We start from the raw sequence: 15947 nt of genomic DNA on the forward strand, positions 1-15947 counted from the left end.
TAATTAGTTAGTTAAAACAAACCCATTATTCTTAGGCTAGATAATAAAAAGACAGTTATTACTAGTACTTTTAGTTCCTTTGGGTTCAAAAATCCGGTCTTGCTAAAGCTATACTACTGTTCGATAGGTACACTTGCCTTCATCGTGATAATAGTTAGTTTTAAGAACGATTCATTATAAATTTATAAAACTTATCATATACAAAATCGCGATCAAGTTTTTGGCGCTGTTGCAGGGTAACTAAGATATTAGGAACACTCAATTTTTATTACTTTAGCCATTTATTTTTCTTGCAAGTTAATTCAATTTTATTTTTATTATTATTTATTAATTTACTTTTTCTTTCTCTTGGCAGGTTTTTATAGTTTATGACTAGAAGAAACCCGTCAGGACCACTACTTTTTGACGAAGAAATCAATCGCACAATTCGCAGAAACCAAAGAGAAATAAAGCGAAGCTTAAGATACACAAAGAACAAGCAAGAGGATGATATTCAAACCCCAACCGAGGAGATGGCTAAAAACCAAGAAAATTCGCTACCTCCTGCAATTGCTGTTAATCAAAATCCTGCTCTGCGCACTATGTATGATTATGCTAAACCTAATTTAACAGAAACTGAGTCAAGTATAGTTAGACCTACTATTGCTACAAATAATTTTGAACTGAAACCTAACACAATTCAAATGATACAACAGTTTGTTCAGTTTGATGGTTTGCAGGACGAGGATCCAAACGCTCACTTGGCAAATTTCCTAGAATTTTATGATGCCTTTAAAATTAATGGCAAATCTGATGACGCCATCTGTCTTCGGTTGTTTCTCTTTTAATTAAGGAATAAGGCTAAATAGTGGTTAAAGTCGTTACCACGAGGGTCAATCACTACTTGGGAACAAATGACCAAAAAATTTTTATTAAAATATTTTCCACCGGCTAAAACAGCCAAATTACGTAATGATATCTCTTCTTTTGAATAGATGGATTTAGAAACACTCTAGGATGCATGGAAGAGATACAAGGACCTTTTGAGAAGGTGTCCTCACCATGGGTTACCGCTTTGGCTATAGGTTCAAACGTTCCATAATGGCCTAAATCCTTTGACTCGGCAGATGATTGATGCAGCCGCTAGAGGAACTATCAATAATAAAACACTTGAGGTGGCTTACGAACTTATTGAGGAGATGTCACTGAATAACTATCAGTGGCAAGTTATCAGAACAAAGCCGACGAAAGAAGCCGGTGTTTTCAACATCGACGCGGTTACTATGCTATCTAACCAAGTAGAACTCTTAAATAAAAAGATTGACGGTTTGTGTGGTTTTACTCAGGTACTTCTAGTGATGAGGTGTGATTCGAATGGAGGAGGAGCATGCACAGAATATCAACCCTCCAACCCTAGCATCGAGGAGGAACAAGTCCAATATATGGGTAACAATAACTCTAGATCCAAAAATAACCCATATAGTAACACTTATAATGCAAGTTGGAGGAACCATCCCAATTTCTCATGGGGCAGTCAAGGAAATCAAAGGCCACAACATCCTCTGGGTTTCCAACAACCACCCTACCAACAGGAAAAGAAGCCAAACCTTGAAGAGATGCTCTCAAAGTTTATCTCGGTGTCAGAAACCCATTTTTAAAATACTGAGACAGCACTTAAGAATCAACAAGCATCGATCCAAGGGCTCGAAACTCAGATTGGACAGCTTGCCAAGTTGATTTCTGAACGACCACAACGTAGCTTGCCAAGCAACACAAAATCTAACCCAAGGGAGCAACTCAATGCGATTACTAGTCAAGATGAGGAAGGGTTAGTCACACCTGAACCCGAACCAAGGTAAGAAACGGAGATAAGAAAAGGAAAGGTGAGGTAGACCATAATGAGCAGAAACCGGTAAGTACAGAAAACAAACCTCGTTTTCCATACCCTAATGCGACAAGGAAAGACCGTTCAGATGAACAATTTGGTAAATTCTTTAAACCCTTAAAAAATTACATATTAACTTACCGTTTATTGAAGCTTTATCGCAGATGCCAAACGGAATGAAATTTTTAAAGGAGCATTTAGCAAATAAGCGGAAGTTGGACGAGTCTTCGCATGTGAAGTTAAACACAGTTTGCTCAGTTATTCTACAAAATAAACTACCCAACAAACTAAAAGATCCAAGGAGTTTTACAATTCCTTGCTTAATTGGTAGTTTAGATGTTAATAATGCATTAGCTGATTTAGGGGTTTAAACAATTAGGTCTTGGGAAACCCAAATAGACTAGGATGAGAATTCAATTAGTAGATAAAACTATATGATTTCCTAGGGGTATTATTGAAGATGTGCTAGTTAAAATCGATAAATTTATATTTCCCATTGACTTCGTTGTTCTAGACATAGAGGAGGATAGCAACACTCCTTTGATTTTAGGAAGGCCCTTTTTAGCAACTTCTAGAATGATTATTGATGTTGGCAGAGGTGAGCTCACAGTTCGTGTGGGAGATGAAACAATCACCCTTCAAGCTCGCAATTCTGGCAACATATCAAAAATTCAAGGTGATTGTCTCAATCACTCTACTAAAACTGACAATATGGTACAACCTACTTTGCAGGAAATGAGTTTGAAGGAAGTACATGAGCCATTTTCAAGCAATAGTAGAGGACCTATTCATGAAGAACGAAGGCTACAAATTGAAGAGCTAGATGAATGGCGGACACATAAACTCAGAACACATGATAAACCAAAACTATGCCAAGATGAGCTCAATACCTTTCTAAATCACCTAAAGGTTGGAGATAAAGTTTTATTAGATGCCGTAGTTCCTCACATTATCACTACGAAATCGAATGAAGAAATCCCTCTTACGGTACTTAGCATTTTCCCATTCAGTACAGTCAAGGTAAATCATCCTAAGTTCGACACTTTTAAGGTAAACAATACCCGTCTAAAACCTTATTTTGATGAGATTCACAGCAGGAATGAGGAGTATAAACTCCTCGAACCACCATGACCATTCAATGGAGAAGTAAGTCAAGCTTAGACTATAAATAAGCACTTCTCGGGAGGTAACTCGAGCACTAACAATATTACTTTCTTTAAATTTTAGTTTTTAAAATCTAACATACTAACCAAATCATTAAACACAGGCTTTTCAGAACCATACGGGTAGGCACACGAGTGTGTCGTAGGCCGTGCACATACCACGGGATGCACCACGGTCATGAGATACGGTCGTGTGAAAACAGGGCAGAAATTTCTTCCACAAACACAGGATAAAATAAATCGCCACGGCCATGCAACGTGGCTGTGGGTGAACCTGCCAAATTAACACGGGCGTTCGACACGCCCGTGCCCAGCAACTGTGGGTAAACCTGCCAAAACAAAATGGGCGTGGACCTTAATACACAGGTGTGGGAGAAGCGAACAAAGATAGACACGGCCGTGCAAAACAGCCGTGCACACTAACACGCCCAAGGTACACGGGTGTGCGTCTGTAGACACGGGCGTAGGAGAAGCGAACGGAGATCGAATCGGCCTTGCAACATGGCCGTGTACACCAATGCCCCTAATTTCAATAATTACAAAATGCACGGGCTGAGCTTAGAGCACCCGGGCGTGCCCCACGGCCGTGTGCCCTAATTTCTCTATAAACACCTATTATTTATTTTATTTTATTTTTATCTCTATATTTTGAAATTATTATTTTTTGTTTCCTTTTAATACTATTTTATCTTAAGTTTTTACAATTTTTATTCTTCGGCTATTTCATTACGAGTAATTGTGTTCCAGGATACCTCTTAAAGAGTTCCTAATTTTATCACAGTTATAAGGAGCTCCTCAGCTCATAATCATATAGGAACTAAAAACTCCAGCGGGAAAGGTTCCCCACAAATGCCATGTCCTGCTCGACCACGACCATAGCCAACTTCAGATATAATATTCTTTTGACGCAGGACTTATGGACTAATGAACGTCTACCGCCGCCGGAGTATCCTCCTCCACCCTCATGCCAATTATTATCCAAAACTCCAGTTCAAGGAAATTCATTCATCACTCAGGAAGTTTCACTTCTCTCCCTATCTTATTTTTATATTCTTTTCTATATATTTATCTTTGTACATTGAGGGCAATGTACATCTTAAGTGTGGGGGGGTATTCATTTCACTATCAGAAAAATCCTTAAATGATTGCCTTGTTCTCTTGAAAAGCTCTCATATCATGTTAGGATAATTTTTGATTGATTTATGACTTTTATTGATATATCTTGAATTAGAAAATAGACATTTATGCATTGATTGTTTAAACTTTAAGACATCAGGGAATTAAGCATGATAAGTTGATTTTTAAGAATTTAAAATTTTAAGTTGTTTCCCCAAGTTATGTATTATCTTGAATTGAAATCCACAAGTTTAAACATAAAAAAGCCATAATTTTTGTGAGATCTTGTGTCTTTGGAGCATCTATTATTTCTTTCATGCTCACTTTCATTATGAGTGCGTCAGTATTGAATTGTTATTCTAGAACTTGCTTGATTATGCATGTTAAGACCACATCATTTGATTTGATATGTCAAAATGATAAAGGCACTTAGGTTTAACCTACTCACTCCATAATTGCCTCCCTTCACAATTAACCCTTAGTGAACCCCCTTGAGCCTAACAACCCATTCATTAATTTACCCTTAATATTAACCCATAACTCATTATTATTGAAATCCCCTAAATTAATTTGATCCCAATTTTTTTCGAGATTTGAGTTGGAATAATTGCTTAGCTATGTTTTATTCTATTTTGTAATTTGACTTGTTCTTCAAAAAAAATGTATACATATTATTAGTAGTGATCTTCTGAGCTAAAGAAGTTAAATTCCATATTCTGAGAAAAAGCTCTATTGTACGCGTTAGGCAATTTTTCAATTCAATCTCGATTCTAACCCTTTCTTTCAGCTTGTGACCACACCCTTTAACCAAAGCCACGTTACAACCCTTTAAAGACCTTTTGATTGATGTTTCATCTCGATTTATAGTGGTGGAGATTTGATTTTCATGCAAGCCTTTGGTAATGACTCTTTATTATTGACTATTGAATGCTTCATTTATTGTCCTTAAACACCTCGAGTGATTTGAGTGAATCTTTAGTGAGGATGTGAAACTATGTGACATTTTGAATCAAAGGTAATTACTTAGACGAGGGGAGACACCTATATTTTCATGATAAAATGCTCAACTTGGAATGTTTGAAACTTTGATGTTGTTTTAGTTGAAATTTCAATGTATGATTACCTATGGATTATTTTGTGATATTATCGATAGAAATTATAAGTTGAGAAGAATTTATTTTGATTATAAGTTGAGGATTTTGCTTGAGGACAAGCAAATGCTTAAGTGTGGGGGTATTTGATAAATCGTAATTCGTACATATTTTTATCCTCTGCTTAGCACATTTTATGGATGAATTTTTCTTAAAATTGGTGAATTCGATGCTCCTAATGCCTTAATTTCATGTTTTATACTTAGGTGACATAGGAGAGTGAAAGGAACGAGAAATGGACCAAAAACAGAGAAAATTGGCCAACATACGAAATCAACACGGTTTGGACCTCCTCACACAGACAGACCACACGGCCGTATCAATTTGGAAAAATCAAAGCACGACTCACACGGGTGGACCACATGCCCGTGCCTATTTAACAGGCATAACCACGGCCTTAAGCAATCGCACACGGGCGTGTCCCTGCCAAGCCCAAGTTTAGTCCAATTTTAAAAAGGCCAATTTTGAGGGTTTTTAGGCATTCCAAAGCCTATAACTACACCCTAGAGGAGGAGGAAAAAAGGGGGAGAGAAGGAGGCAGGGAATTGCTCAAGGAAAGCCGATTGATCCATCTCAAAAGCCAGATTTATCATCAAGACTGAAGATCTCCCCTCAACTTCCCTTCAGGAGTTTTGGGTTTTTCTTTATGTTTTGTATTCATTATTCTTCTGAGATGTTTGCCATTTTAGTTATGAACTAAAACCCCTAAATACCTAAGGGGAATGAAACTTAAGACAGATCTTGTTATTATTATTTGAATTGTATGATAAATATTTGACTTGTTTTTAATTATGTGTTCTTAATTCTTGTTTTGATATTTCAGGATATTGATCCAAGTTAAGCACTTATTCAGAGCAGGAATAGACCCTGTCTAAGAGTACATTTGTCATAATTAAGCGAAGTTGATTGCGCGCCTAGAGATAGGGTGACAAGATTTTGCCGGATTAGGGTGATACCTAATAAGGGGATCCATAGATCGAGTTAATGCAACCTTAGGGAGTTAATTAGAAAGAGATATTAATTATTCAACCTAGGGTTAGACGTTATTAGTCTCAAAAGGGATAATAATATAACTTAGGGATTCCTACGGATCAAGTCAAATGAATAAATCGTCCGATTCAGAGTCAAATAACAAGTGTAGTCTAGGTAGATGTTTCCTTAGTTATTGTCTTAATTCAATCGTTTTTCCAAAATTAATTCCCCACTTTCTATTTTCTGTGAATACTTAGTTTAGTTAATTGGTTAGTTAAAACAAACCCCATTATTATTAGGCTAGATAATAAAAAGATAGTCATTACTAGTACTTTTAGTTCCTTTGGGTTCGACAATCTGGTCTTGCTAAAGCTATACTACTGTTCAATAGGTACACTTGCCTTCATCGTGATAATAGTTAGTTTCAAGAACGATTCATTATAAATTTATAAAACTTATCATACACAAAATCACAATCAACAATTTAGATAATAATAACAAGATTCATCTTAGGTTTCATTCCCCTTAGGTGTTTAGGGGGTTTAGTTCATACTTATGAAAGAAAACATCTCAAAAACATAAAGATAACAAAACATAAGAAAATCCACAAACTCTTGAAGGAACTTGAAGGGAGATCTTTAGTCTTGATGATGAATACAGCTCCTGAGATGGATCAATCAGCTTTCCATGAGTAATTCCTTGCTTCCTACTCTATGTCCCCTTTCCAAGTGCCTTCTAAAGTGTTTAAATAGGCTTTAGAATGCCTAAGAGCCCCTAAAATTGGCTTTTTCTCGAATAGGGTTATACTTGGGCTTAGCACGGGCACGCTCGTGTGACACGCCCGTGTGCGACTACTCCAGCCCCTGGTCAAGGCTGTTGAATAGGCACGGACATGTAGTCTACCCGTGTAAGTCATGCTTCCATCCTGCCAAAGGGACACGGCCATGTGACACGCCCGTGTGAGAAAGTCTAGGTCGTGTTGATTTTCCACGTGGGTCCATTTTCTCCGTTTTTGACCTGTTTCTCGCCCTTTTTACTCTCTTATACTCACTAAGTATAAAAACATAAAATTAAAGGATTAGGAGAATCGAATTCACCAAATCTAAGGAGAAATCATCCATAAATGTGCTAAGCATGTGATAAAAATATGTATAATTTACGGTTTATCAAATACCCCTACACTTAAGAATTTGCTTGTCCTCAAGCAAAATCTTCAACTCAGAATCAAAATAATTTTTTTTGGATTTATAGTCCGTATCAATAATATCTCAAAATAATCCATAAGTATTCATACATTGAAAATTCAACTAAAAGTACATCAGAGTTTCAAACATTCCAAGTTGAACATTTTATCACGAAAACATAGGTGTCTTCCCTTATCTAAGTGATTACCTTTGATCAAAATATCGTAGAGCTTAAAATCCTCACTAAATATTCACTCAAATCACTCAAGGTGTTTAAGGACATCAATAAAGGAACTCAATAGTCAAAATGAAAAGTTATTACCATAGGCTTGCTTGAAAATCAAATCTCTACCACTATACATTGAGTTGATACATCAATCAAAAAGGTCTTTTTAGAGGGTTGTAACGTGGCTTTGGTTAGGGGGTGTGGTCATATGCTGAAAGAAAAGGTATGAATCAAGATTGAATTGAAAAATTACCTAGATAGAAAAATGACTAGTCATCAGTTGAATACAAGTGAGCTTCTTCTGAGAAAATGGAATTGACACTTAAGCTCAAAAATGATGAATTACAACTAATATGTATTGAAGTACACTTTTTTTTTAAAGAACAAATCAGAAACATAGAATAGAAAAACATAGCTAAGCAATTAGTTCAAATCAAATCTCGACAAAAATAGGGATCAAATTAGGGGATTTCAGCCATAATGGGTTATGGGTTAATATGGAGGGTAATTTAATTAATGGCTCGTTAGACTCAAAGGGGTTCACTAAGGGTTAGTTATGCAGGTAGGCTTTTGTGGAGTGAGTAGGTTAAACCTAAGTGCCTTTATCATCTTAACATATCAAATCAAATGGTGTGGTCTTGACATGCATAATCAAGCAAGTTCTAGAATAACAAATAAATACTGACGCACTCATAATAAAAGTGAGCATGAAAGGAGTAAAATATGCTCTAAAGGCTCAAGTTCTCATAAAAATTATGACTTTTTGATGTTCAAACTTGTGAATTTCAACTCAAGATAATACTTAAACTTAGGGAAACAACCTAAAAGTTTTTATTTCTTCAAAAATCGACTTATCATGCTTGATTCCCTAATATCTTAAAGTTTAAAAATCAATGCATAAATGTCTATGTTTTAATTCAAGACATATCAATAAAAATCATAAATTAATCAAAATTCATTCTAATAATGATATGAAAAGATCACATCAGAATAAGACAGAAATCAAGGATTTTTCTGATAAAGAAATAAATAAGCCCCCCACACTTAGGATGTACATTGCCCTCAATGTAAAAAGATAGATATACTAAAAAATGTAAATATAAGATCATAAGATAGGGAGAGAAATGAAACTTCCTTAGTTATGAATGGATTCCTAGAATTGGAGTTATGGAGAATAATCGGCCAAAGTAATAATGACAGTAGAGGAGGATACTCTGGCGGTGGTAGAGGTTCATTAATCCATAGGTCCTTTGCCCTTGGAGTTTTTAGTTCTTTTTTGATGATGAGCTTTGGAGTTCTTTATGACTGTGATAAAATCAAGAAATCTTTATGTAACGCCCTGAATTTTGGGCCTAGGTGAATTAGGCTTTGGGCTAGGGGTTTGATAAAATTTTTAAGTGAGTAAGAAAATGACAAATGACATGTTGGCTTTAAGGGTTTAAGGAATTTGAAGTGTCTAGGTATCTTGGAGAAGTTTTGGGTTTGAGTTTTATGGTGGAGGAATTTTAATTTAATTATTAAAATAATTAGGGTTGGCAAGTAGGTGGGCTTTTAAATAAAAATGGGGGAAAATAGCATAAAAAAAGCCTTGTGGAGGAATGGCTAAGTGATGCCACTTAGGAAGTAGAGAGGTGGCTTTATCAACTAGCAAGGAGATCCAAGGTTCGAATCCTAGCTTAGTATTTTTAGAAGTTTAATTTTGGCCTTCTAGAAGGATGGAAGTGGCGTGAAGATGGACTCCAAGGGGAGTGTTCAGAAGAGAAAATTAAGGAAAAGATCAAGGGGTTATCAGGGAGAAAAATGAGGAGATGTGAAGGGAGAAGTGATGGAGCCAAATTGGGAATTAGGCATGGAAAATTCAGCTATAAGGGCTATAAATAGGGGCCGAATACAGGGTTGTCAGGCTACTGTCGAAATTCTTCTTCACCTTGTTCCCAGAAACCCCTTTCTCCAAAAGCCGAAAACTCTTTCCTTTTCAAGATCCAAAAAGCCGAAAATCATTTTGTTTTTCTTTCTTTTCTTCCTGCCGATTTATGTTCTTCTCTACACAATTTTCTTTGTTTCAGTTAACCAATTTCGTCTTCTGCTCTTCTTCTTTAATCTGTAACAAATAAACCTTATTCACGATACTATGTTTGAAAAGCTGAAAAGCTGAATCTCCCAAGGGCTGAATACTCTTTGACCGAATCTAGTGTAAGTGTTGCTCTTCCAGTTGGTTTTCTTTGCTAGGTATCGATTATTGTCCCTCACTCTTTCTAATCAATTTTGGTAGGGAATTAGTATCGAATCTCGGATTTTAGCTCTCTGTCGAATTATTCTTTAGGTGTTTGTGGTTTTGGTAAGTATTCCACTCCCATTGGCTAAGGTGGTCGAATGTTCATAGTTAAGGTAAGGGAAGTTGTGTTGGATACGAGTCACCTATTATTCTAGTTTTAATAGTTAAGATTGGTGCAGATTTAGGAGTTGATCGTAGTTAGTGATTTAAGAAAGGGCTGATCGCTTTAGGTAAGGTTAATGTGAGGTTTCGATTTTAGTAAGGATATGTATTAAGCATGCGATTAATGGAAGGGTGATATCGTTTGTAGGTTGGTGAATAAAGGAATCGTAGCACACTTGCTTACCAGGTGTGTACATACACTGCACACACATTATGTATCGGAAAAAGCCAAAATGCCGAAATACCGAAAAGCCGAAATACCGAAAAGCTGAAAGTTTGGCTACGGTAGTCATGTGAGTGCGCGAACACTCGTAAGTGGGAGATTGATAGGTTGCCTGAGGCCCACGGGCGATTTTGTGGACTTGGGTTGTGATTTGGCCATATGTATCGGAATGGGCTAAATGGGCCCGATGGGCTGTTGGGCCCATAATAGGCAAAAACTGAATGTTAATGCTATGTGATAGGAACTTGTATGTGAGCATGAATATGAATTTGACTAGGCCTAACGGGCCATATAAATGTGAGTTGGGCCTAATGGGCCATATACAGGTGATTTGGGTCTAATGGGCCATATGAATATGATTGGGCTTAATGGGCCAGATACAGGTATGTAAAATTGTTTGGGCTTTGTAAGGGGTTTTGGGCCTAATATATGATATCCACATAAGACTTAATTAATATATTACGACCGTGGACAAGTCAAAGGGTTAAGGTGTGGCAACGGGTATATGCATGTCTAGGATTGGATCAAGGGAGAGCTTGGTACTTAAGCGGTCTTAATGACTTACCTCCTCTTCTCTAGAATCCTACCTGGTGCATAGTATTCATTCATCTTAGCTCGCGGGACTTGTTAACTGACCAAGGTAGGTGAAAACCGTAATTAAAGGAAAATTACCGAAATGCCCCTAAGGGCAAAAATGACCAAAATACCCCTAGATGTTGAATGTAAGTTTTATGGATGTGACATGCATACATATGATATTTTGCTTAGGTTACATATGGGTTTGGAATTATGGAATGGAGGAAGTATATGAGGATCGCATGGTTGCTTGACAATCGTGGATCCACTGATGGCTTTTAAAGCCCAATATGTAAATGAAGGTAGTTCCGCAACCAGGCTACCATGGTATGTGGGTTGGGTGGGTCGATATTTATATCCCCACATGGTGTGACAGGTGACAGAGCTTGTGTGTAGTAGATGGATAATTTGGATGGGATTGCATTGCATGATTGAAGAATGATGTTTTTTTTGAATGCTTGCTTTTGTCGAGGGTTGTAGACACTGAGTTTACGAAAACTCACCCCCTCTTTTATTTTATTTTCAGGTGATGCTCAGTAGAAGGTTCGATGTTTGGAGGGACTTTGGGTGGCCAGCTAGCAAGATGATTTGGACTTGGGTTTTTTTTAAAGCATTTAAGTTTTTATTTCTTTCTAATTATGTTTCAGACCATATTGTAATAAGGTTTTCATTGTGTCATTATTACTTGAATTATTATTATTTTCTTTGTAATCACGGGAAGTTAAACATGGTCTTCTTAAATTATAGTATATTTTCTATGTTTCTGCAACTAAATTTTTAAATGATGAGTTTTCTTAAATAAAATGTTTTAAACAAGGCTTTCGTAACTGAAAGGTGTTTTTTTAGTTATTTAGGGTTTCTTTTATTTTAAGAAGGTTTTCAACGAAAACACGGTTTTCGCTACAACACTTCAATGTGACACGCCAGATTCAGGCATAGCATCAGGGTCAGGTTTAGGGTGTTACACTTTAGGAGATATACTGAAGCATAATTACTCGTAATAAAATACCCGAAAAATAAAAATTGTAAAAACTCAGGATAAAATAGTATTAAAAGGAAATAAAAAATAATTTCAAAATATAGAGATAAAAATAAAATAAAATAAATAATAGGTGCTTATAGAGAAATTGGGGCACACGGCTGTAGGGCACGCCCATATGCTCTCATATCAGACCGTGCATTTTGTGGTTTTCGAAATTGGGCGCATTGGTTTACACGACCATGTTGCACAGCCGTGTCGATCTCTGTTCGCTTCTCCCACGCTCGTGTATGCAGGCGCATGCCTGTGTTATTTTGACAGGCTCAACCACGGTCGATGGGTACAGTCGTGTCGATCGTCCGTGTTACATTGACAGGATTGCCCACGGCCACGTCGCATGGCCGTGGAAACTTTATCAGATCCCATGTTGGGGAAACAATTTTGCTCTGTTTTCACACGGCCATATTGCACAGCCGTGTTGCATCTTGTGGTATGTGCACGGCCTATGGCACGCCCTTATTCCTGGCCGTGTGGTTCTGGAAATCCTGTGTTCAGTGACTTAGTTAGTGATTTAAATGTTAGAGACTAAAATTTAAAGAAGCTAACACCGTTAGTGCTCGGGGTGCCTCCCGAGAAGTGCTTATTTATAGCCTAAGCTCGACTTACCACTCTTCTGCAAGGTCAAGGTGGTGCAAGGAGTTTACACTCCTCATCCCTGCTATCAACTTTATCAACATAAGGTCCTTTACCGTTGGAGTTTTTAGTTCCTTTTTGATGATGAGCTTTGGAGCTCTTTATGACTGTGATAAAATCAGGAACTCTTTAGAAGGTATACTGAAGCATAATTACTCGTAATGAAATAGTTGAAAAATAAAAATTGTAAAAACTCAGGATAAAATAGTATTAAAAGAAAATAAAAATGTTAAATTCAAAATATAGAGATAAAAATAAAATAAAATAAATAATAGGTGCTTATAGAGAAATTGGGGTACACGACCGTGGGGCACGCCCGTGTGCTCTCATCTCAGCCCATGCATTTCGTTGTTTTCGAAATTGGGCATATTGGTGTACACGGCCATGTTGCACGGCCGTTTCGATCTCTGTTCGCTTCTCCCACGCCCATGTATGTAGGTGCACGCCTGTGTTACTTTGACAGGTTTAACCACAGTCGGTGGGCACGATCGTGTTGATCGCCCATGTTACTTTGGCAAGATTGCCCACTGCCTCGTCGCACGGCCATGGAAACTTTATCGGATCCCGTGTTAGGGAAACATTTCTGCTCTGTTTTCACACGGCCATATCATACGGCCGTGTTGCATCCCGTGGTATGTGCACCGCCTATGGCATGCTCGTGTTCCTGGCCGTGTAGTTCTAGAAATCTTGTGCTCAGTGACTCAGTTAGTGATTTAAATGTTAGAGACTAAAATTTAAAGAAGCTAACACCGTTAGTGCTCGGGGTGCCTCCAGAGAAGTGCTTATTTATAGTCTAACCTCGACTTTCCTCTCTTCTGCATGGTCAAGGTGGTGCAAGAAGTATACTCTCCTCATCCCTGCTGTCAACTTTATCAACATAAGGTTTAAGATGAGTATTGTTTACCTTAAATGTGCCGAATTTGGGATGAATTACCTCGATTATACCATATGGGAAAATACTGAGTACTGTAAGAGGAAGTTCTTCATTAGGTTCAGAAGTGGCAATGCGAGGATTTGCTGCATCTAGTAGTACTTTGTCTCCAATTTTATGTTGATTTGGTGAGGTATTGAGCTCGTCCTGGCTCAGTTTTGGTTTATTGGGTATTCTCAGCTTCTGTGTCCGCCATTCATCTAGCACCTCGATTTGTAGCCTTTGTTCTTCATAGATAGGTCATTTGTTGTTGTTTGAACACGGCTCATATGTGTTCTTCGTAACTGTTTCCTGCACAAAGGGTTTCCCCACATGATCAGTACTAGTAGAATGATTTATACAACCACTTTCAATTTTCGATGTGTTATTCGAATTATGAGCTTGAAGGGTGATTGTTTCATCTCCCACACGAACTGTGAGTTCACCTATACCAACATCAATAATCATTCTAGCAGTCGCTAAAAAGGGTCGTCCTAAAATTAAAGGTGCGTTACTATCCTCTTCCATGTCTAGAACAACAAAGTCTACTAGGTATATAAATTTATCGATCTTAACAAGAACATCTTTAATGATTTCCCTAGGAAATCTAATGGTTTTATCAGCCAATTGAATTCTTATCCTAGTTTTTTTGGGTTTCCCAAGACCTAGCTATTTAAACATTTTATAAGGCATAACATTAATGCTTGCCCTATGTCAGCCAATGCATTATGAACATCTAAACTACCAATTAAACAAGGAATCGTAAAACTCCCTGGATCTTTCAATTTGTTGGGTAGCTTATTCTGTAGAATGGCTGAGCAAATTGCATTCAACTCCACATGCAACACCTCATCCAACTTTCATTTATTTGTTAACAGCTCCTTTTAGAATTTGACTATGTTTGGCATCTGCGAAAGAGCTTCAATAAACGGTAAGTTAATATGTAATTTTTAATAATTTAAGGAATTTACCGAATTGTTCTTCTGTGCGATCTTTCTTTGTCACGTTTGGGTATGGCACACAAGGTTCGTATTCTTTACTTACTGATTTCTGGTCATTGTGGTCCACCTCACCCTTACCTTTGCTTACCACAGTTTCTTGCTTCAGTTCTGGTTCAGGTGCAACTAACCCTTCCGTATCTTGAATGGTAATTACATTGATTTCTCCCTTAGGTTAGATTCAGTGTTACTCGGCAAACTACCTTATGGTATTTCAAAAATCAGTTTGGTGAGTTGGCCTATCCGATTTTCGTGCCCTTGATTAATGCTTGTTGATTCTTAAGGGCTGTCTCGGTATTCTAGAAGTGAGTTTTTGACACCAAGATGAATTTTGTTAACATCTCCTCAAGGTTCGGCTTCTTTTCTTACTGGTAAGGTGGCTGTTCAAAACCCAGAGGATGTTGTGGCCTTTGATTTCCTTGACTTGTTCCTCCTCGATGCTAGGGTTGAAGAGTTGATATTTTGTGCATGCTCCTCCTCCATTCGAATGGCACCTCATCACTGGATGTACCTGAGTAGAACCACACAAACCGTCAATCTTTTTATTTAAGAGTTCTACTTGGTTAGATAGCATAGTAACCGTGTTGTGGTTGAAAACACCGGCTGCTTTCGTCGGCTTTGTCCTCATAACTTGCCACTGATAGTTATTCAGTGACATCTCCTCAATAAATTCGTAAGCCACCTCAGGTGTCTTATTATTGATAGTTCCAGCAGTGGCTGCATCAATCATCTGCCGAGTCGAAGGGTTGAGGCCCTTGTGAAACGTTTGGACCTGTAGCCAGAATGGTAACCCATGATGAGGGCTTGCAAAAGGTCCTTGTATCTCTCCCATGCATCGTAGAGTGTTTCTAAATCCATCTACTCAAAAGAGGAGATATCATTACGTAATTTCATTATTTTAGTCGACGAAAAATATTTTAATAAAAACTTTTCGGTCATTTGTCCCCAAGTAGTGATTGATCCTCGTGGCAACGAGTTCAACCACTGTTTAGCCTTATTTCTCGACGAAAAGGGAAACAACCGAAGGTGAATGGCGCCATCAGAAACGCCATTAATTTTAAAAGTGTTACAAAATTCTAAGAAATTCGCCAAGTGAACGTTGGGATCCTCGTCCTGCAAACCATCAAACTGAACAAACTTTTGGATCACTTGAATGGTGTTAGGTTTCAGTTCAAAATTATTTGCAGCAACAGCAGGCCTAACTATGCTTGATTCAGCTCCTATTAAAGAGGGTTTAGCATAATCATACATAGTACGTGGAGCAGGATTCTGATTAGCAGCAATCGTAGGAGGTAGCAGATTTTCTTGGTTTTCAGCCATATCCTTGGTTGTGTTTGAAGTATCGTCCTCTTGCTCTTCCTTTGTGTATCATAAGCTTCGCCTTATTTCTCTTTGATTTTTGCGAACTATGCAGTCGATCTCACCGTCAAAAAGTAGTGGTCCTGACATGTTTCT

At 37.6% G+C, this 15947-nt stretch overlaps 1 non-coding gene across 1 annotated transcript; it reads right to left on the reverse strand.

The window, feature by feature from the left end:
* Positions 1–941: 941 nt before the first annotated feature.
* LOC121210717 (small nucleolar RNA R71) lies at positions 942–1048 on the reverse strand. The gene has a single exon (XR_005905830.1). It is a non-coding gene; the product is annotated as a small nucleolar RNA R71 (small nucleolar RNA).
* Positions 1049–15947: the final 14899 nt, after the last annotated feature.

The sequence above is a fragment of the Gossypium hirsutum genome, chromosome A11 (assembly GCF_007990345.1).
Source record: "Gossypium hirsutum isolate 1008001.06 chromosome A11, Gossypium_hirsutum_v2.1, whole genome shotgun sequence".
In the NCBI taxonomy this organism is placed as follows: domain Eukaryota; kingdom Viridiplantae; phylum Streptophyta; class Magnoliopsida; order Malvales; family Malvaceae; genus Gossypium; species Gossypium hirsutum.